At 44.6% G+C, this 19,024-nt stretch overlaps 36 non-coding genes across 36 annotated transcripts; 4 read left to right on the forward strand and 32 right to left on the reverse strand.

Annotated features, from left to right (window-relative positions):
- Positions 1-841: 841 nt before the first annotated feature.
- On the reverse strand, positions 842-923 carry trnas-gcu (transfer RNA serine (anticodon GCU)). Its single transcript has one exon. It is a non-coding gene; the product is annotated as a tRNA-Ser (tRNA).
- A 124-nt stretch (positions 924-1,047) lies between these two features.
- Positions 1,048-1,129, reverse strand: trnas-gcu (transfer RNA serine (anticodon GCU)). Its single transcript has one exon. It is a non-coding gene; the product is annotated as a tRNA-Ser (tRNA).
- A 1,116-nt stretch (positions 1,130-2,245) lies between these two features.
- trnav-uac (transfer RNA valine (anticodon UAC)) lies at positions 2,246-2,318 on the reverse strand. The gene has a single exon. It is a non-coding gene; the product is annotated as a tRNA-Val (tRNA).
- A 263-nt stretch (positions 2,319-2,581) lies between these two features.
- trnav-cac (transfer RNA valine (anticodon CAC)) lies at positions 2,582-2,654 on the reverse strand. The gene has a single exon. It is a non-coding gene; the product is annotated as a tRNA-Val (tRNA).
- Positions 2,655-2,777: 123 nt separating this feature from the next.
- trnav-aac (transfer RNA valine (anticodon AAC)) lies at positions 2,778-2,850 on the reverse strand. Its single transcript has one exon. It is a non-coding gene; the product is annotated as a tRNA-Val (tRNA).
- An 86-nt stretch (positions 2,851-2,936) lies between these two features.
- On the reverse strand, positions 2,937-3,008 carry trnam-cau (transfer RNA methionine (anticodon CAU)). The gene has a single exon. It is a non-coding gene; the product is annotated as a tRNA-Met (tRNA).
- Positions 3,009-3,182: 174 nt separating this feature from the next.
- trnam-cau (transfer RNA methionine (anticodon CAU)) lies at positions 3,183-3,254 on the reverse strand. The gene has a single exon. It is a non-coding gene; the product is annotated as a tRNA-Met (tRNA).
- Positions 3,255-3,260: 6 nt separating this feature from the next.
- On the reverse strand, positions 3,261-3,333 carry trnar-ccu (transfer RNA arginine (anticodon CCU)). Its single transcript has one exon. It is a non-coding gene; the product is annotated as a tRNA-Arg (tRNA).
- A 915-nt stretch (positions 3,334-4,248) lies between these two features.
- On the forward strand, positions 4,249-4,389 carry LOC127519439 (U4 spliceosomal RNA). The gene has a single exon (XR_007931837.1). It is a non-coding gene; the product is annotated as a U4 spliceosomal RNA (small nuclear RNA).
- Positions 4,390-5,457: 1,068 nt separating this feature from the next.
- On the reverse strand, positions 5,458-5,539 carry trnas-gcu (transfer RNA serine (anticodon GCU)). The gene has a single exon. It is a non-coding gene; the product is annotated as a tRNA-Ser (tRNA).
- A 124-nt stretch (positions 5,540-5,663) lies between these two features.
- Positions 5,664-5,745, reverse strand: trnas-gcu (transfer RNA serine (anticodon GCU)). The gene has a single exon. It is a non-coding gene; the product is annotated as a tRNA-Ser (tRNA).
- Positions 5,746-6,861: 1,116 nt separating this feature from the next.
- Positions 6,862-6,934, reverse strand: trnav-uac (transfer RNA valine (anticodon UAC)). Its single transcript has one exon. It is a non-coding gene; the product is annotated as a tRNA-Val (tRNA).
- Positions 6,935-7,197: 263 nt separating this feature from the next.
- trnav-cac (transfer RNA valine (anticodon CAC)) lies at positions 7,198-7,270 on the reverse strand. The gene has a single exon. It is a non-coding gene; the product is annotated as a tRNA-Val (tRNA).
- A 123-nt stretch (positions 7,271-7,393) lies between these two features.
- Positions 7,394-7,466, reverse strand: trnav-aac (transfer RNA valine (anticodon AAC)). The gene has a single exon. It is a non-coding gene; the product is annotated as a tRNA-Val (tRNA).
- Positions 7,467-7,552: 86 nt separating this feature from the next.
- trnam-cau (transfer RNA methionine (anticodon CAU)) lies at positions 7,553-7,624 on the reverse strand. The gene has a single exon. It is a non-coding gene; the product is annotated as a tRNA-Met (tRNA).
- A 174-nt stretch (positions 7,625-7,798) lies between these two features.
- On the reverse strand, positions 7,799-7,870 carry trnam-cau (transfer RNA methionine (anticodon CAU)). The gene has a single exon. It is a non-coding gene; the product is annotated as a tRNA-Met (tRNA).
- Positions 7,871-7,876: 6 nt separating this feature from the next.
- On the reverse strand, positions 7,877-7,949 carry trnar-ccu (transfer RNA arginine (anticodon CCU)). The gene has a single exon. It is a non-coding gene; the product is annotated as a tRNA-Arg (tRNA).
- Positions 7,950-8,864: 915 nt separating this feature from the next.
- LOC127519440 (U4 spliceosomal RNA) lies at positions 8,865-9,005 on the forward strand. Its single transcript, XR_007931838.1, has one exon. It is a non-coding gene; the product is annotated as a U4 spliceosomal RNA (small nuclear RNA).
- Positions 9,006-10,073: 1,068 nt separating this feature from the next.
- On the reverse strand, positions 10,074-10,155 carry trnas-gcu (transfer RNA serine (anticodon GCU)). Its single transcript has one exon. It is a non-coding gene; the product is annotated as a tRNA-Ser (tRNA).
- Positions 10,156-10,279: 124 nt separating this feature from the next.
- trnas-gcu (transfer RNA serine (anticodon GCU)) lies at positions 10,280-10,361 on the reverse strand. Its single transcript has one exon. It is a non-coding gene; the product is annotated as a tRNA-Ser (tRNA).
- A 1,116-nt stretch (positions 10,362-11,477) lies between these two features.
- On the reverse strand, positions 11,478-11,550 carry trnav-uac (transfer RNA valine (anticodon UAC)). The gene has a single exon. It is a non-coding gene; the product is annotated as a tRNA-Val (tRNA).
- A 263-nt stretch (positions 11,551-11,813) lies between these two features.
- On the reverse strand, positions 11,814-11,886 carry trnav-cac (transfer RNA valine (anticodon CAC)). The gene has a single exon. It is a non-coding gene; the product is annotated as a tRNA-Val (tRNA).
- Positions 11,887-12,009: 123 nt separating this feature from the next.
- Positions 12,010-12,082, reverse strand: trnav-aac (transfer RNA valine (anticodon AAC)). The gene has a single exon. It is a non-coding gene; the product is annotated as a tRNA-Val (tRNA).
- Positions 12,083-12,168: 86 nt separating this feature from the next.
- Positions 12,169-12,240, reverse strand: trnam-cau (transfer RNA methionine (anticodon CAU)). The gene has a single exon. It is a non-coding gene; the product is annotated as a tRNA-Met (tRNA).
- A 174-nt stretch (positions 12,241-12,414) lies between these two features.
- Positions 12,415-12,486, reverse strand: trnam-cau (transfer RNA methionine (anticodon CAU)). Its single transcript has one exon. It is a non-coding gene; the product is annotated as a tRNA-Met (tRNA).
- A 6-nt stretch (positions 12,487-12,492) lies between these two features.
- On the reverse strand, positions 12,493-12,565 carry trnar-ccu (transfer RNA arginine (anticodon CCU)). The gene has a single exon. It is a non-coding gene; the product is annotated as a tRNA-Arg (tRNA).
- Positions 12,566-13,480: 915 nt separating this feature from the next.
- LOC127519441 (U4 spliceosomal RNA) lies at positions 13,481-13,621 on the forward strand. The gene has a single exon (XR_007931839.1). It is a non-coding gene; the product is annotated as a U4 spliceosomal RNA (small nuclear RNA).
- Positions 13,622-14,689: 1,068 nt separating this feature from the next.
- On the reverse strand, positions 14,690-14,771 carry trnas-gcu (transfer RNA serine (anticodon GCU)). Its single transcript has one exon. It is a non-coding gene; the product is annotated as a tRNA-Ser (tRNA).
- A 124-nt stretch (positions 14,772-14,895) lies between these two features.
- Positions 14,896-14,977, reverse strand: trnas-gcu (transfer RNA serine (anticodon GCU)). The gene has a single exon. It is a non-coding gene; the product is annotated as a tRNA-Ser (tRNA).
- A 1,116-nt stretch (positions 14,978-16,093) lies between these two features.
- Positions 16,094-16,166, reverse strand: trnav-uac (transfer RNA valine (anticodon UAC)). Its single transcript has one exon. It is a non-coding gene; the product is annotated as a tRNA-Val (tRNA).
- A 263-nt stretch (positions 16,167-16,429) lies between these two features.
- On the reverse strand, positions 16,430-16,502 carry trnav-cac (transfer RNA valine (anticodon CAC)). The gene has a single exon. It is a non-coding gene; the product is annotated as a tRNA-Val (tRNA).
- Positions 16,503-16,625: 123 nt separating this feature from the next.
- Positions 16,626-16,698, reverse strand: trnav-aac (transfer RNA valine (anticodon AAC)). Its single transcript has one exon. It is a non-coding gene; the product is annotated as a tRNA-Val (tRNA).
- Positions 16,699-16,784: 86 nt separating this feature from the next.
- On the reverse strand, positions 16,785-16,856 carry trnam-cau (transfer RNA methionine (anticodon CAU)). The gene has a single exon. It is a non-coding gene; the product is annotated as a tRNA-Met (tRNA).
- Positions 16,857-17,030: 174 nt separating this feature from the next.
- trnam-cau (transfer RNA methionine (anticodon CAU)) lies at positions 17,031-17,102 on the reverse strand. Its single transcript has one exon. It is a non-coding gene; the product is annotated as a tRNA-Met (tRNA).
- Positions 17,103-17,108: 6 nt separating this feature from the next.
- Positions 17,109-17,181, reverse strand: trnar-ccu (transfer RNA arginine (anticodon CCU)). Its single transcript has one exon. It is a non-coding gene; the product is annotated as a tRNA-Arg (tRNA).
- Positions 17,182-18,096: 915 nt separating this feature from the next.
- Positions 18,097-18,237, forward strand: LOC127519442 (U4 spliceosomal RNA). Its single transcript, XR_007931840.1, has one exon. It is a non-coding gene; the product is annotated as a U4 spliceosomal RNA (small nuclear RNA).
- The last annotated feature ends 787 nt before the right edge of the window (positions 18,238-19,024 follow it).

Raw genomic sequence — 19,024 nt, forward strand, 5'->3', positions numbered from 1 at the left:
AACGTGATTCAGTTAGAGAACACCATGGTGTGTCGTAAGCAGTGATGGGAGAAACGAAGCTTTTCAAAGCTCCGAATCAATTGAACCAATTACTTCACAAAATGATTCACTGTTTGCAAGCTTTCGAGACGCCACACGCTGCCACAAAAACTCAGGCCAAACGTGCATAAAAAGACCTTTTACAAACACATTGCCAATGTTTTATTGGAAGTAAAATCTATCAAATGCAATTAACTTATAGTCAAATAATATTACATGTCAAGTGTCTGTGTAATATGTGTTCTTTTATCAATTTTCAGGTCTTGTTTTGTTTGTTCCATGGATGGCTCAGCTAAACAGGCTGATAAAACACTATTGGCTACTATTACTCTTTCTAATTATACTAATGTCTAATTAAAACGTCTACAAATGTATAAAGCTGATCAGAGATCAGGTAAAAACCATAGACACTTGTTCAATGGTTCTCAGTGAATCCGCATGATTCATGGGTTCACAGAGATGGCCCCCAGCGGTGAACCACTGACATTTCGAAACGTTTCAAAACAGTTATGTCGTAACAAAGCCTCTTTTAGTGAAATCATGTGACTTTGGCAGTTTGATACACGCTTCGAACCACTGATTCGAAACAAAAGATTCAGAGCTTCATGAAGCAGAGCACAATGGATTAGCAGTCCATCGCCTTAACCACTCGGCCACCTCGTCACTTGGTGTTCCGTCTGAAGTTTGGCTGTGGTGTTTTTCTGCAGCTATTTTTCGAACGAGGACATTGAAGTTGGCAGCGAGGTGCTTTGAGCAGCTATGCCAGGTGCACTAGGCTCTCTGAAACACTGAAGCCATTGGTCGACGAGGACGGGATTCGAACCCACGCGTGCAGAGCACAATGGATCAGCAGTCCATCGCCTTAACCACTCGGCCACCTCATCACTTGGCACGCTGCTTGAAGCTATTGCAGCTATTTTTAGTGCGAGGACAGTAAAGTTGCTAGCAAGGGGCTTTGAGCAGCTTTGCCAGACGAGATGCGTTCTCTCAAGCGCTAAAGCCAGCAAACGACGAGGATGGGATTCGAACCCACGCGTGCAGAGCACAATGGATTAGCAGTCCATCGCCTTAACCACTCGGCCACCTCGTCACTTGGCGTTCTGCTTGAAGTTTGGCTGTGGTGTTTTTCTGCAGCTATTTTTAGAAAGAGGACATTAAAGTTGACAGCAAGGTGCTTTGAGCGGCTAGGCCAGGTGCACGGGGCTCTCCGAAACACTAAAGCCATCGGACGACGAGGATGGGATTCGAACCCACGCGTGCAGAGGACAAGGAATTAGCAGTCCATCGCCTTAACCACTCGGCCCTCTATCACCCTGTTCTTGTGCAATGGATAGAGTAAATTCTCTGTGGCAGCAGATCATGCCCTTCATATTTTTCTTCCGAATACAAGCACCAAGTACCTTTTTGCATTCTTCAATGGACCAAACTTTTTCTGGTTGATTCCCAAATTTCTTTGTCAAATCCAATCTGACTGACTCAGTAACTTTTGAGTCCATGTGGTTAACCAAACCCTACAGCTGTCTGTTAACTCTTCTCTGACGGTGCAGAGGATAACACATTTGTACTGGTCTTAAAGGTTCTTTTGGATAGAGAATCACTCACCAACCCTTGGGTGTACAGGGAAATTCAGCCTGGATCTTCTTTTGGATCAGATCTTTGTTGTGCTTGAAGTTTCAATCTGGATTGAGGTGAGAAGCTCTATCCGGGTCACGGCACCGAAACTGTAGGAAACTTTTTCCTCGCCGAAGCAGAGACCAGGAGACGTTAGGACATCTTTCAAGAGTATATGACTTTCTTAGAAAGTCATCCTTTTTACCTTAAAATGCTAAATACAATGTACTTCACCATAGTATTCCATGTGATGTTATGTCAGGATGTAGGATCAGCAGATCTTAAACAGATTCTTAAATTTGTAATCCCACACGTGCGAGGTGAACGTGATAACCACTACACTACGGAAACCTGTCTTGTGGAGAAAGAGAGAAATCTTCTGGTGTACGCTTCATAAAAGGCTTATAAGGAAAAGAGTGCTAAGAGTGACAGTCAATGTAAATTCCACAAACAGGACAGAGCTCCTTCGGCATGGCAGTCTGCCTAGAGCTCCTTAGTACGATTGCCTTCACCTAGCTCAAAAGTAGGAACTTTGCAGCGTGGACATCCTCTTACTGGAGAGCCAGTTCGGCATGTATATTACAAAAGCCTCACCTGTTTCCGCCCAGTTTCGAACTGGGGACCTTTCGCGCGTAAAGCGAACGTGATAACCGCTACACCACGGAAACGCGGGGACTAAGGCATTCCGATCGTTTTTAGCGCACGCTTGTTGACGACGACTGAAACGGCAGACTGCGCAGTGCTCTTAAAATGGCAAAAAGCTGCTACTTTTAGTAGCAAACCAACTGTTTGCCATTACAGGAAACCTCACTGGTCGTTTGTTTTATTTTTGTGCCTTTTCTTTGAAGAGTTTACACCGCAAATTGCGCAGCAGGTGTACTGATCTGCTCAAAAGAAAATCCCTTAGGAAATGTTGGCAAAAGCAACTCCCTGTTTCCGCCCAGTTTCGAACTGGGGACCTTTCGCGTGTGAGGCGAACGTGATAACCACTACACTACGGAAACCTGTCACTTTCGGACGGAGACAGAAACCATTTGGCGCATGCCTCTTAAAAGGCGTAAAAGGAAGAGGAGCTAATTCCTACTGGTGTTGCAAACAGTTTATATTTTCGGTCAAAAGCTAACCGCTGTTTCTGCTCGGTTTCGAACCGAGGACCTTTCGCGTGTTAGGCGAACGTGATGACCACTACACTACAGAAACCTCTCACAATAGCTATGCTTTCAGAATAGCGTTTTGGTAGCCTTACTTTGAGTAGGAACACGACATGTATGTAAATGAAAGAGTTTTAGCAGAGGATGGTTTCGATCCATCGACCTCTGGGTTATGGGCCCAGCACGCTTCCGCTGCGCCACTCTGCTTGCTGTGAGCAACCGTCCATTCACAGGTTTTTTCAAAATGACTTGCGTTTAGGCGTACATTGAATGCTCCGCTGTCACAGATGAGATCTGTTGAAAATGGTTATGGTTTCAGAATAGCGTTTTGGTAGCTTTACCTCAAGTAGGAACAGAACGTGTTTATAAGTAAAACAGTTTTAGCAGAGGATGGTTTCGATCCATCGACCTCTGGGTTATGGGCCCAGCACGCTTCCGCTGCGCCACTCTGCTTTAAACCACCCCAGATGGGACTCGAACCCACAATCCCTGGCTTAGGAGGCCAGTGCCTTATCCATTAGGCCACTGAGGCTGTAAAAGGCCAGCACCCACCTGCCCCCATTACTTCTGCTTCAGTGACAACAATAGGCTTGGTGTTTAAAAAAGGCAAACAGAGTAAAGGTTTATGGATTCAGCACAGTGTTTTGCTAGCTTTTCTTTGAGTAGGAACAGGACATGAATATAAATAAAACCGCTTTAGTAGAGGATGGTCTCGATCCATTGACCTCTGAGTTATGGGCCCCGCACACTTCCGCTGCGCAACTCTGCTTGTTAGAGAAAAGCTCCTATTCACGGGCGTTTTCAAAATGACTTGCATTTAGGCATACATTAAATGCTCCTCTGCAACAGATGAGATCTGTTGAGAATGGTTATAGTTTCAGCATAGCGCTGTGGTAGCTTTTCTTCAAGTAGGAACAGAACGTGTTTATAAGTAAAGGAGTTACAGCAGAGGATGGTTTCAATCTGGGTTATAGGCCCAGATTTTGGTAGCTTTACCTCAGCACAATGAATTAGCAGTCCTAGAAGAACCTAGGGAGAACGCCAGAGTCTAGAAAAAGGTAACAAAGCTGGCATTGGACCTCCCTCAGAATATGTTTGCAGTGTCCTTGCACTCTTCATTATCCTACCCAACCTCGTAGGGGGCTCGTTGAATCGATCCCGAACTCAAACATGTTCTTGGAGATTGAGGATTATGACTCCTGCCCTTTGCTGCCAGGATACCCATAATTCTCTCCCCCTTAGATTTAAGGAAACAGCACACTTTTTTTCTTTAAGTGAAGAGAGTACAAGGAATAAACCTTTTTGTGCACATCGCTTGCCTGTTTCGTAGACACACCATTCATCCATCAGGGCCAAAATGCTGATTGAATGGTAGTTTAAAGCTTGATACCACCCTGTCGTTCCATGTGCAGATAGGTGCACAGAAGACGTTGCGACTTTCTCCGGCATTCTTTCGCAGAGGCAATATCGTAGCCTATGAGGTTTATCCGAGGCGTGATCATTGCTGGTTGAAAACTTTACCCAATACCCCGCTGGGATGACTTGAAATACAGTCAGCCTTGGCAATTTTTGTCAGCCTCTTAGGAGGCTTAATAATTGGTTGAAAAAAAAGAGTTGTGTTTTGGTTTCTGCCGTGTGTTGCATTCGTTGTAGCAGTGAAAGCCCGAGTCTGATGAAGGCCTTCCTCAGAGCATGTTTGGAGTGTCTTTGTTTTCTTAATGGTCGTATTCTAGCACCAGCTGGCTTGTTGTAATGATCCTGGTCTCAACAATGGTTTCAGACATGAACACAAGCTTTTTCTGCAGCTATTCTTAAAACGTGATTCAGTTAGAGAACACCATGGTGTGTCGTAAGCAGTGATGGGAGAAACGAAGCTTTTCAAAGCTCCGAATCAATTGAACCAATTACTTCACAAAATGATTCACTGTTTGCAAGCTTTCGAGACGCCACACGCTGCCACAAAAACTCAGGCCAAACGTGCATAAAAAGACCTTTTACAAACACATTGCCAATGTTTTATTGGAAGTAAAATCTATCAAATGCAATTAACTTATAATCAAATAATATTACATGTCAAGTGTCTGTGTAATATGTGTTCTTTTATCAATTTTCAGGTCTTGTTTTGTTTGTTCCATGGATGGCTCAGCTAAACAGGCTGATAAAACACTATTGGCTACTATTACTCTTTCTAATTATACTAATGTCTAATTAAAACGTCTACAAATGTATAAAGCTGATCAGAGATCAGGTAAAAACCATAGACACTTGTTCAATGGTTCTCAGTGAATCCGCATGATTCATGGGTTCACAGAGATGGCCCCCAGCGGTGAACCACTGACATTTCGAAACGTTTCAAAACAGTTATGTCGTAACAAAGCCTCTTTTAGTGAAATCATGTGACTTTGGCAGTTTGATACACGCTTCGAACCACTGATTCGAAACAAAAGATTCAGAGCTTCATGAAGCAGAGCACAATGGATTAGCAGTCCATCGCCTTAACCACTCGGCCACCTCGTCACTTGGTGTTCCGTCTGAAGTTTGGCTGTGGTGTTTTTCTGCAGCTATTTTTCGAACGAGGACATTGAAGTTGGCAGCGAGGTGCTTTGAGCAGCTATGCCAGGTGCACTAGGCTCTCTGAAACACTAAAGCCATTGGTCGACGAGGACGGGATTCGAACCCACGCGTGCAGAGCACAATGGATCAGCAGTCCATCGCCTTAACCACTCGGCCACCTCATCACTTGGCACGCTGCTTGAAGCTATTGCAGCTATTTTTAGTGCGAGGACAGTAAAGTTGTTAGCAAGGGGCTTTGAGCAGCTTTGCCAGACGAGATGCGTTCTCTCAAGCGCTAAAGCCAGCAAACGACGAGGATGGGATTCGAACCCACGCGTGCAGAGCACAATGGATTAGCAGTCCATCGCCTTAACCACTCGGCCACCTCGTCACTTGGCGTTCTGCTTGAAGTTTGGCTGTGGTGTTTTTCTGCAGCTATTTTTAGAAAGAGGACATTAAAGTTGACAGCAAGGTGCTTTGAGCGGCTAGGCCAGGTGCACGGGGCTCTCCGAAACACTAAAGCCATCGGACGACGAGGATGGGATTCGAACCCACGCGTGCAGAGGACAAGGAATTAGCAGTCCATCGCCTTAACCACTCGGCCCTCTATCACCCTGTTCTTGTGCAATGGATAGAGTAAATTCTCTGTGGCAGCAGATCATGCCCTTCATATTTTTCTTCCGAATACAAGCACCAAGTACCTTTTTGCATTCTTCAATGGACCAAACTTTTTCTGGTTGAATCCCAAATTTCTTTGTCAAATCCAATCTGACTGACTCAGTAACTTTTGAGTCCATGTGGTTAACCAAACCCTACAGCTGTCTGTTAACTCTTCTCTGACGGTGCAGAGGATAACACATTTGTACTGGTCTTAAAGGTTCTTTTGGATAGAGAATCACTCACCAACCCTTGGGTGTACAGGGAAATTCAGCCTGGATCTTCTTTTGGATCAGATCTTTGTTGTGCTTGAAGTTTCAATCTGGATTGAGGTGAGAAGCTCTATCCGGGTCACGGCACCAAAACTGTAGGAAACTTTTTCCTCGCCGAAGCAGAGACCAGGAGACGTTGGGACATCTTTCAAGAGTATATGACTTTCTTAGAAAGTCATCCTTTTTACCTTAAAATGCTAAATACAATGTACTTCACCATAGTATTCCATGTGATGTTATGTCAGGATGTAGGATCAGCAGATCTTAAACAGATTCTTAAATTTGTAATCCCACACGTGCGAGGTGAACGTGATAACCACTACACTACGGAAACCTGTCTTGTGGACAAAGAGAGAAATCTTCTGGTGTACGCTTCATAAAAGGCTTATAAGGAAAAGAGTGCTAAGAGTGACAGTCAATGTAAATTCCACAAACAGGACAGAGCTCCTTCGGCATGGCAGTCTGCCTAGAGCTCCTTAGTACGATTGCCTTCACCTAGCTCAAAAGTAGGAACTTTGCAGCGTGGACATCCTCTTACTGGAGAGCCAGTTCGGCATGTATATTACAAAAGCCTCACCTGTTTCCGCCCAGTTTCGAACTGGGGACCTTTCGCGTGTAAAGCGAACGTGATAACCGCTACACCACGGAAACGCGGGGACTAAGGCATTCCGATCGTTTTTAGCGCACGCTTGTTGACGACGACTGAAACGGCAGACTGCGCAGTGCTCTTAAAATGGCAAAAAGCTGCTACTTTTAGTAGCAAACCAACTGTTTGCCATTACAGGAAACCTCACTGGTCGCTTGTTTTATTTTTGTGCCTTTTCTTTGAAGAGTTTACACCGCAAATTGCGCAGCAGGTGTACTGATCTGCTCAAAAGAAAATCCCTTAGGAAATGTTGGCAAAAGCAACTCCCTGTTTCCGCCCAGTTTCGAACTGGGGACCTTTCGCGTGTGAGGCGAACGTGATAACCACTACACTACGGAAACCTGTCACTTTCGGACGGAGACAGAAACCATTTGGCGCATGCCTCTTAAAAGGCGTAAAAGGAAGAGGAGCTAATTCCTACTGGTGTTGCAAACAGTTTATATTTTCGGTCAAAAGCTAACCGCTGTTTCTGCTCGGTTTCGAACCGAGGACCTTTCGCGTGTTAGGCGAACGTGATGACCACTACACTACAGAAACCTCTCACAATAGCTATGCTTTCAGAATAGCGTTTTGGTAGCCTTACTTTGAGTAGGAACACGACATGTATGTAAATGAAAGAGTTTTAGCAGAGGATGGTTTCGATCCATCGACCTCTGGGTTATGGGCCCAGCACGCTTCCGCTGCGCCACTCTGCTTGCTGTGAGCAACCGTCCATTCACAGGTTTTTTCAAAATGACTTGCGTTTAGGCGTACATTGAATGCTCCGCTGTCACAGATGAGATCTGTTGAAAATGGTTATGGTTTCAGAATAGCGTTTTGGTAGCTTTACCTCAAGTAGGAACAGAACGTGTTTATAAGTAAAACAGTTTTAGCAGAGGATGGTTTCGATCCATCGACCTCTGGGTTATGGGCCCAGCACGCTTCCGCTGCGCCACTCTGCTTTAAACCACCCCAGATGGGACTCGAACCCACAATCCCTGGCTTAGGAGGCCAGTGCCTTATCCATTAGGCCACTGAGGCTGTAAAAGGCCAGCACCCACCTGCCCCCATTACTTCTGCTTCAGTGACAACAATAGGCTTGGTGTTTAAAAAAGGCAAACAGAGTAAAGGTTTATGGATTCAGCACAGTGTTTTGCTAGCTTTTCTTTGAGTAGGAACAGGACATGAATATAAATAAAACCGCTTTAGTAGAGGATGGTCTCGATCCATTGACCTCTGAGTTATGGGCCCCGCACACTTCCGCTGCGCAACTCTGCTTGTTAGAGAAAAGCTCCTATTCACGGGCGTTTTCAAAATGACTTGCATTTAGGCATACATTAAATGCTCCTCTGCAGCAGATGAGATCTGTTGAGAATGGTTATAGTTTCAGCATAGCGCTGTGGTAGCTTTTCTTCAAGTAGGAACAGAACGTGTTTATAAGTAAAGGAGTTACAGCAGAGGATGGTTTCAATCTGGGTTATAGGCCCAGATTTTGGTAGCTTTACCTCAGCACAATGAATTAGCAGTCCTAGAAGAACCTAGGGAGAACGCCAGAGTCTAGAAAAAGGTAACAAAGCTGGCATTGGACCTCCCTCAGAATATGTTTGCAGTGTCCTTGCACTCTTCATTATCCTACCCAACCTCGTAGGGGGCTCGTTGAATCGATCCCGAACTCAAACATGTTCTTGGAGATTGAGGATTATGACTCCTGCCCTTTGCTGCCAGGATACCCATAATTCTCTCCCCCTTAGATTTAAGGAAACAGCACACTTTTTTTCTTTAAGTGAAGAGAGTACAAGGAATAAACCTTTTTGTGCACATCGCTTGCCTGTTTCGTAGACACACCATTCATCCATCAGGGCCAAAATGCTGATTGAATGGTAGTTTAAAGCTTGATACCACCCTGTCGTTCCATGTGCAGATAGGTGCACAGAAGACGTTGCGACTTTCTCCGGCATTCTTTCGCAGAGGCAATATCGTAGCCTATGAGGTTTATCCGAGGCGTGATCATTGCTGGTTGAAAACTTTACCCAATACCCCGCTGGGATGACTTGAAATACAGTCAGCCTTGGCAATTTTTGTCAGCCTCTTAGGAGGCTTAATAATTGGTTGAAAAAAAAGAGTTGTGTTTTGGTTTCTGCCGTGTGTTGCATTCGTTGTAGCAGTGAAAGCCCGAGTCTGATGAAGGCCTTCCTCAGTGCATGTTTGGAGTGTCTTTGTTTTCTTAATGGTCGTATTCTAGCACCAGCTGGCTTGTTGTAATGATCCTGGTCTCAACAATGGTTTCAGACATGAACACAAGCTTTTTCTGCAGCTATTCTTAAAACGTGATTCAGTTAGAGAACACCATGGTGTGTCGTAAGCAGTGATGGGAGAAACGAAGCTTTTCAAAGCTCCGAATCAATTGAACCAATTACTTCACAAAATGATTCACTGTTTGCAAGCTTTCGAGACGCCACACGCTGCCACAAAAACTCAGGCCAAACGTGCATAAAAAGACCTTTTACAAACACATTGCCAATGTTTTATTGGAAGTAAAATCTATCAAATGCAATTAACTTATAATCAAATAATATTACATGTCAAGTGTCTGTGTAATATGTGTTCTTTTATCAATTTTCAGGTCTTGTTTTGTTTGTTCCATGGATGGCTCAGCTAAACAGGCTGATAAAACACTATTGGCTACTATTACTCTTTCTAATTATACTAATGTCTAATTAAAACGTCTACAAATGTATAAAGCTGATCAGAGATCAGGTAAAAACCATAGACACTTGTTCAATGGTTCTCAGTGAATCCGCATGATTCATGGGTTCACAGAGATGGCCCCCAGCGGTGAACCACTGACATTTCGAAACGTTTCAAAACAGTTATGTCGTAACAAAGCCTCTTTTAGTGAAATCATGTGACTTTGGCAGTTTGATACACGCTTCGAACCACTGATTCGAAACAAAAGATTCAGAGCTTCATGAAGCAGAGCACAATGGATTAGCAGTCCATCGCCTTAACCACTCGGCCACCTCGTCACTTGGTGTTCCGTCTGAAGTTTGGCTGTGGTGTTTTTCTGCAGCTATTTTTCGAACGAGGACATTGAAGTTGGCAGCGAGGTGCTTTGAGCAGCTATGCCAGGTGCACTAGGCTCTCTGAAACACTAAAGCCATTGGTCGACGAGGACGGGATTCGAACCCACGCGTGCAGAGCACAATGGATCAGCAGTCCATCGCCTTAACCACTCGGCCACCTCATCACTTGGCACGCTGCTTGAAGCTATTGCAGCTATTTTTAGTGCGAGGACAGTAAAGTTGTTAGCAAGGGGCTTTGAGCAGCTTTGCCAGACGAGATGCGTTCTCTCAAGCGCTAAAGCCAGCAAACGACGAGGATGGGATTCGAACCCACGCGTGCAGAGCACAATGGATTAGCAGTCCATCGCCTTAACCACTCGGCCACCTCGTCACTTGGCGTTCTGCTTGAAGTTTGGCTGTGGTGTTTTTCTGCAGCTATTTTTAGAAAGAGGACATTAAAGTTGACAGCAAGGTGCTTTGAGCGGCTAGGCCAGGTGCACGGGGCTCTCCGAAACACTAAAGCCATCGGACGACGAGGATGGGATTCGAACCCACGCGTGCAGAGGACAAGGAATTAGCAGTCCATCGCCTTAACCACTCGGCCCTCTATCACCCTGTTCTTGTGCAATGGATAGAGTAAATTCTCTGTGGCAGCAGATCATGCCCTTCATATTTTTCTTCCGAATACAAGCACCAAGTACCTTTTTGCATTCTTCAATGGACCAAACTTTTTCTGGTTGAATCCCAAATTTCTTTGTCAAATCCAATCTGACTGACTCAGTAACTTTTGAGTCCATGTGGTTAACCAAACCCTACAGCTGTCTGTTAACTCTTCTCTGACGGTGCAGAGGATAACACATTTGTACTGGTCTTAAAGGTTCTTTTGGATAGAGAATCACTCACCAACCCTTGGGTGTACAGGGAAATTCAGCCTGGATCTTCTTTTGGATCAGATCTTTGTTGTGCTTGAAGTTTCAATCTGGATTGAGGTGAGAAGCTCTATCCGGGTCACGGCACCAAAACTGTAGGAAACTTTTTCCTCGCCGAAGCAGAGACCAGGAGACGTTGGGACATCTTTCAAGAGTATATGACTTTCTTAGAAAGTCATCCTTTTTACCTTAAAATGCTAAATACAATGTACTTCACCATAGTATTCCATGTGATGTTATGTCAGGATGTAGGATCAGCAGATCTTAAACAGATTCTTAAATTTGTAATCCCACACGTGCGAGGTGAACGTGATAACCACTACACTACGGAAACCTGTCTTGTGGACAAAGAGAGAAATCTTCTGGTGTACGCTTCATAAAAGGCTTATAAGGAAAAGAGTGCTAAGAGTGACAGTCAATGTAAATTCCACAAACAGGACAGAGCTCCTTCGGCATGGCAGTCTGCCTAGAGCTCCTTAGTACGATTGCCTTCACCTAGCTCAAAAGTAGGAACTTTGCAGCGTGGACATCCTCTTACTGGAGAGCCAGTTCGGCATGTATATTACAAAAGCCTCACCTGTTTCCGCCCAGTTTCGAACTGGGGACCTTTCGCGTGTAAAGCGAACGTGATAACCGCTACACCACGGAAACGCGGGGACTAAGGCATTCCGATCGTTTTTAGCGCACGCTTGTTGACGACGACTGAAACGGCAGACTGCGCAGTGCTCTTAAAATGGCAAAAAGCTGCTACTTTTAGTAGCAAACCAACTGTTTGCCATTACAGGAAACCTCACTGGTCGCTTGTTTTATTTTTGTGCCTTTTCTTTGAAGAGTTTACACCGCAAATTGCGCAGCAGGTGTACTGATCTGCTCAAAAGAAAATCCCTTAGGAAATGTTGGCAAAAGCAACTCCCTGTTTCCGCCCAGTTTCGAACTGGGGACCTTTCGCGTGTGAGGCGAACGTGATAACCACTACACTACGGAAACCTGTCACTTTCGGACGGAGACAGAAACCATTTGGCGCATGCCTCTTAAAAGGCGTAAAAGGAAGAGGAGCTAATTCCTACTGGTGTTGCAAACAGTTTATATTTTCGGTCAAAAGCTAACCGCTGTTTCTGCTCGGTTTCGAACCGAGGACCTTTCGCGTGTTAGGCGAACGTGATGACCACTACACTACAGAAACCTCTCACAATAGCTATGCTTTCAGAATAGCGTTTTGGTAGCCTTACTTTGAGTAGGAACACGACATGTATGTAAATGAAAGAGTTTTAGCAGAGGATGGTTTCGATCCATCGACCTCTGGGTTATGGGCCCAGCACGCTTCCGCTGCGCCACTCTGCTTGCTGTGAGCAACCGTCCATTCACAGGTTTTTTCAAAATGACTTGCGTTTAGGCGTACATTGAATGCTCCGCTGTCACAGATGAGATCTGTTGAAAATGGTTATGGTTTCAGAATAGCGTTTTGGTAGCTTTACCTCAAGTAGGAACAGAACGTGTTTATAAGTAAAACAGTTTTAGCAGAGGATGGTTTCGATCCATCGACCTCTGGGTTATGGGCCCAGCACGCTTCCGCTGCGCCACTCTGCTTTAAACCACCCCAGATGGGACTCGAACCCACAATCCCTGGCTTAGGAGGCCAGTGCCTTATCCATTAGGCCACTGAGGCTGTAAAAGGCCAGCACCCACCTGCCCCCATTACTTCTGCTTCAGTGACAACAATAGGCTTGGTGTTTAAAAAAGGCAAACAGAGTAAAGGTTTATGGATTCAGCACAGTGTTTTGCTAGCTTTTCTTTGAGTAGGAACAGGACATGAATATAAATAAAACCGCTTTAGTAGAGGATGGTCTCGATCCATTGACCTCTGAGTTATGGGCCCCGCACACTTCCGCTGCGCAACTCTGCTTGTTAGAGAAAAGCTCCTATTCACGGGCGTTTTCAAAATGACTTGCATTTAGGCATACATTAAATGCTCCTCTGCAGCAGATGAGATCTGTTGAGAATGGTTATAGTTTCAGCATAGCGCTGTGGTAGCTTTTCTTCAAGTAGGAACAGAACGTGTTTATAAGTAAAGGAGTTACAGCAGAGGATGGTTTCAATCTGGGTTATAGGCCCAGATTTTGGTAGCTTTACCTCAGCACAATGAATTAGCAGTCCTAGAAGAACCTAGGGAGAACGCCAGAGTCTAGAAAAAGGTAACAAAGCTGGCATTGGACCTCCCTCAGAATATGTTTGCAGTGTCCTTGCACTCTTCATTATCCTACCCAACCTCGTAGGGGGCTCGTTGAATCGATCCCGAACTCAAACATGTTCTTGGAGATTGAGGATTATGACTCCTGCCCTTTGCTGCCAGGATACCCATAATTCTCTCCCCCTTAGATTTAAGGAAACAGCACACTTTTTTTCTTTAAGTGAAGAGAGTACAAGGAATAAACCTTTTTGTGCACATCGCTTGCCTGTTTCGTAGACACACCATTCATCCATCAGGGCCAAAATGCTGATTGAATGGTAGTTTAAAGCTTGATACCACCCTGTCGTTCCATGTGCAGATAGGTGCACAGAAGACGTTGCGACTTTCTCCGGCATTCTTTCGCAGAGGCAATATCGTAGCCTATGAGGTTTATCCGAGGCGTGATCATTGCTGGTTGAAAACTTTACCCAATACCCCGCTGGGATGACTTGAAATACAGTCAGCCTTGGCAATTTTTGTCAGCCTCTTAGGAGGCTTAATAATTGGTTGAAAAAAAAGAGTTGTGTTTTGGTTTCTGCCGTGTGTTGCATTCGTTGTAGCAGTGAAAGCCCGAGTCTGATGAAGGCCTTCCTCAGTGCATGTTTGGAGTGTCTTTGTTTTCTTAATGGTCGTATTCTAGCACCAGCTGGCTTGTTGTAATGATCCTGGTCTCAACAATGGTTTCAGACATGAACACAAGCTTTTTCTGCAGCTATTCTTAAAACGTGATTCAGTTAGAGAACACCATGGTGTGTCGTAAGCAGTGATGGGAGAAACGAAGCTTTTCAAAGCTCCGAATCAATTGAACCAATTACTTCACAAAATGATTCACTGTTTGCAAGCTTTCGAGACGCCACACGCTGCCACAAAAACTCAGGCCAAACGTGCATAAAAAGACCTTTTACAAACACATTGCCAATGTTTTATTGGAAGTAAAATCTATCAAATGCAATTAACTTATAATCAAATAATATTACATGTCAAGTGTCTGTGTAATATGTGTTCTTTTATCAATTTTCAGGTCTTGTTTTGTTTGTTCCATGGATGGCTCAGCTAAACAGGCTGATAAAACACTATTGGCTACTATTACTCTTTCTAATTATACTAATGTCTAATTAAAACGTCTACAAATGTATAAAGCTGATCAGAGATCAGGTAAAAACCATAGACACTTGTTCAATGGTTCTCAGTGAATCCGCATGATTCATGGGTTCACAGAGATGGCCCCCAGCGGTGAACCACTGACATTTCGAAACGTTTCAAAACAGTTATGTCGTAACAAAGCCTCTTTTAGTGAAATCATGTGACTTTGGCAGTTTGATACACGCTTCGAACCACTGATTCGAAACAAAAGATTCAGAGCTTCATGAAGCAGAGCACAATGGATTAGCAGTCCATCGCCTTAACCACTCGGCCACCTCGTCACTTGGTGTTCCGTCTGAAGTTTGGCTGTGGTGTTTTTCTGCAGCTATTTTTCGAACGAGGACATTGAAGTTGGCAGCGAGGTGCTTTGAGCAGCTATGCCAGGTGCACTAGGCTCTCTGAAACACTAAAGCCATTGGTCGACGAGGACGGGATTCGAACCCACGCGTGCAGAGCACAATGGATCAGCAGTCCATCGCCTTAACCACTCGGCCACCTCATCACTTGGCACGCTGCTTGAAGCTATTGCAGCTATTTTTAGTGCGAGGACAGTAAAGTTGTTAGCAAGGGGCTTTGAGCAGCTTTGCCAGACGAGATGCGTTCTCTCAAGCGCTAAAGCCAGCAAACGACGAGGATGGGATTCGAACCCACGCGTGCAGAGCACAATGGATTAGCAGTCCATCGCCTTAACCACTCGGCCACCTCGTCACTTGGCGTTCTGCTTGAAGTTTGGCTGTGGTGTTTTTCTGCAGCTATTTTTAGAAAGAGGACATTAAAGTTGACAGCAAGGTGCTTTGAGCGGCTAGGCCAGGTGCACGGGGCTCTCCGAAACACTAAAGCCATCGGACGACGAGGATGGGATTCGAACCCACGCGTGCAGAGGACAAGGAATTAGCAGTCCATCGCCTTAACCACTCGGCCCTCTATCACCCTGTTCTTGTGCAATGGATAGAGTAAATTCTCTGTGGCAGCAGATCATGCCCTTCATATTTTTCTTCCGAATACAAGCACCAAGTACCTTTTTGCATTCTTCAATGGACCAAACTTTTTCTGGTTGAATCCCAAATTTCTTTGTCAAATCCAATCTGACTGACTCAGTAACTTTTGAGTCCATGTGGTTAACCAAACCCTACAGCTGTCTGTTAACTCTTCTCTGACGGTGCAGAGGATAACACATTTGTACTGGTCTTAAAGGTTCTTTTGGATAGAGAATCACTCACCAACCCTTGGGTGTACAGGGAAATTCAGCCTGGATCTTCTTTTGGATCAGATCTTTGTTGTGCTTGAAGTTTCAATCTGGATTGAGGTGAGAAGCTCTATCCGGGTCACGGCACCAAAACTGTAGGAAACTTTTTCCTCGCCGAAGCAGAGACCAGGAGACGTTGGGACATCTTTCAAGAGTATATGACTTTCTTAGAAAGTCATCCTTTTTACCTTAAAATGCTAAATACAATGTACTTCACCATAGTATTCCATGTGATGTTATGTCAGGATGTAGGATCAGCAGATCTTAAACAGATTCTTAAATTTGTAATCCCACACGTGCGAGGTGAACGTGATAACCACTACACTACGGAAACCTGTCTTGTGGACAAAGAGAGAAATCTTCTGGTGTACGCTTCATAAAAGGCTTATAAGGAAAAGAGTGCTAAGAGTGACAGTCAATGTAAATTCCACAAACAGGACAGAGCTCCTTCGGCATGGCAGTCTGCCTAGAGCTCCTTAGTACGATTGCCTTCACCTAGCTCAAAAGTAGGAACTTTGCAGCGTGGACATCCTCTTACTGGAGAGCCAGTTCGGCATGTATATTACAAAAGCCTCACCTGTTTCCGCCCAGTTTCGAACTGGGGACCTTTCGCGTGTAAAGCGAACGTGATAACCGCTACACCACGGAAACGCGGGGACTAAGGCATTCCGATCGTTTTTAGCGCACGCTTGTTGACGACGACTGAAACGGCAGACTGCGCAGTGCTCTTAAAATGGCAAAAAGCTGCTACTTTTAGTAGCAAACCAACTGTTTGCCATTACAGGAAACCTCACTGGTCGCTTGTTTTATTTTTGTGCCTTTTCTTTGAAGAGTTTACACCGCAAATTGCGCAGCAGGTGTACTGATCTGCTCAAAAGAAAATCCCTTAGGAAATGTTGGCAAAAGCAACTCCCTGTTTCCGCCCAGTTTCGAACTGGGGACCTTTCGCGTGTGAGGCGAACGTGATAACCACTACACTACGGAAACCTGTCACTTTCGGACGGAGACAGAAACCATTTGGCGCATGCCTCTTAAAAGGCGTAAAAGGAAGAGGAGCTAATTCCTACTGGTGTTGCAAACAGTTTATATTTTCGGTCAAAAGCTAACCGCTGTTTCTGCTCGGTTTCGAACCGAGGACCTTTCGCGTGTTAGGCGAACGTGATGACCACTACACTACAGAAACCTCTCACAATAGCTATGCTTTCAGAATAGCGTTTTGGTAGCCTTACTTTGAGTAGGAACACGACATGTATGTAAATGAAAGAGTTTTAGCAGAGGATGGTTTCGATCCATCGACCTCTGGGTTATGGGCCCAGCACGCTTCCGCTGCGCCACTCTGCTTGCTGTGAGCAACCGTCCATTCACAGGTTTTTTCAAAATGACTTGCGTTTAGGCGTACATTGAATGCTCCGCTGTCACAGATGAGATCTGTTGAAAATGGTTATGGTTTCAGAATAGCGTTTTGGTAGCTTTACCTCAAGTAGGAACAGAACGTGTTTATAAGTAAAACAGTTTTAGCAGAGGATGGTTTCGATCCATCGACCTCTGGGTTATGGGCCCAGCACGCTTCCGCTGCGCCACTCTGCTTTAAACCACCCCAGATGGGACTCGAACCCACAATCCCTGGCTTAGGAGGCCAGTGCCTTATCCATTAGGCCACTGAGGCTGTAAAAGGCCAGCACCCACCTGCCCCCATTACTTCTGCTTCAGTGACAACAATAGGCTTGGTGTTTAAAAAAGGCAAACAGAGTAAAGGTTTATGGATTCAGCACAGTGTTTTGCTAGCTTTTCTTTGAGTAGGAACAGGACATGAATATAAATAAAACCGCTTTAGTAGAGGATGGTCTCGATCCATTGACCTCTGAGTTATGGGCCCCGCACACTTCCGCTGCGCAACTCTGCTTGTTAGAGAAAAGCTCCTATTCACGGGCGTTTTCAAAATGACTTGCATTTAGGCATACATTAAATGCTCCTCTGCAGCAGATGAGATCTGTTGAGAATGGTTATAGTTTCAGCATAGCGCTGTGGTAGCTTTTCTTCAAGTAGGAACAGAACGTGTTTATAAGTAAAGGAGTTACAGCAGAGGATGGTTTCAATCTGGGTTATAGGCCCAGATTTTGGTAGCTTTACCTCAGCACAATGAATTAGCAGTCCTAGAAGAACCTAGGGAGAACGCCAGAGTCTAGAAAAAGGTAACAAAGCTGGCATTGGACCTCCCTCAGAATATGTTTGCAGTGTCCTTGCACTCTTCATTATCCTACCCAACCTCGTAGGGGGCTCGTTGAATCGATCCCGAACTCAAACATGTTCTTGGAGATTGAGGATTATGACTCCTGCCCTTTGCTGCCAGGATACCCATAATTCTCTCCCCCTTAGATTTAAGGAAACAGCACACTTTTTTTCTTTAAGTGAAGAGAGTACAAGGAATAAACCTTTTTGTGCACATCGCTTGCCTGTTTCGTAGACACACCATTCATCCATCAGGGCCAAAATGCTGATTGAATGGTAGTTTAAAGCTTGATACCACCCTGTCGTTCCATGTGCAGATAGGTGCACAGAAGACGTTGCGACTTTCTCCGGCATTCTTTCGCAGAGGCAATATCGTAGCCTATGAGGTTTATCCGAGGCGTGATCATTGCTGGTTGAAAACTTTACCCAATACCCCGCTGGGATGACTTGAAATACAGTCAGCCTTGGCAATTTTTGTCAGCCTCTTAGGAGGCTTAATAATTGGTTGAAAAAAAAGAGTTGTGTTTTGGTTTCTGCCGTGTGTTGCATTCGTTGTAGCAGTGAAAGCCCGAGTCTGATGAAGGCCTTCCTCAGTGCATGTTTGGAGTGTCTTTGTTTTCTTAATGGTCGTATTCTAGCACCAGCTGGCTTGTTGTAATGATCCTGGTCTCAACAATGGTTTCAGACATGAACACAAGCTTTTTCTGCAGCTATTCTTAAAACGTGATTCAGTTAGAGAACACCATGGTGTGTCGTAAGCAGTGATGGGAGAAACGAAGCTTTTCAAAGCTCCGAATCAATTGAACCAATTACTTCACAAAATGATTCACTGTTTGCAAGCTTTCGAGACGCCACACGCTGCCACAAAAACTCAGGCCAAACGTGCATAAAAAGACCTTTTACAAACACATTGCCAATGTTTTATTGGAAGTAAAATCTATCAAATGCAATTAACTTATAATCAAATAATATTACATGTCAAGTGTCTGTGTAATATGTGTTCTTTTATCAATTTTCAGGTCTTGTTTTGTTTGTTCCATGGATGGCTCAGCTAAACAGGCTGATAAAACACTATTGGCTACTATTACTCTTTCTAATTATACTAATGTCTAATTAAAACGTCTACAAATGTATAAAGCTGATCAGAGATCAGGTAAAAACCATAGACACTTGTTCAATGGTTCTCAGTGAATCCGCATGATTCATGGGTTCACAGAGATGGCCCCCAGCGGTGAACCACTGACATTTCGAAACGTTTCAAAACAGTTATGTCGTAACAA

This window comes from Ctenopharyngodon idella, chromosome 9 (assembly GCF_019924925.1).
Source record: "Ctenopharyngodon idella isolate HZGC_01 chromosome 9, HZGC01, whole genome shotgun sequence".
NCBI classification, from domain to species: Eukaryota; Metazoa; Chordata; class Actinopteri; order Cypriniformes; family Xenocyprididae; genus Ctenopharyngodon; species Ctenopharyngodon idella.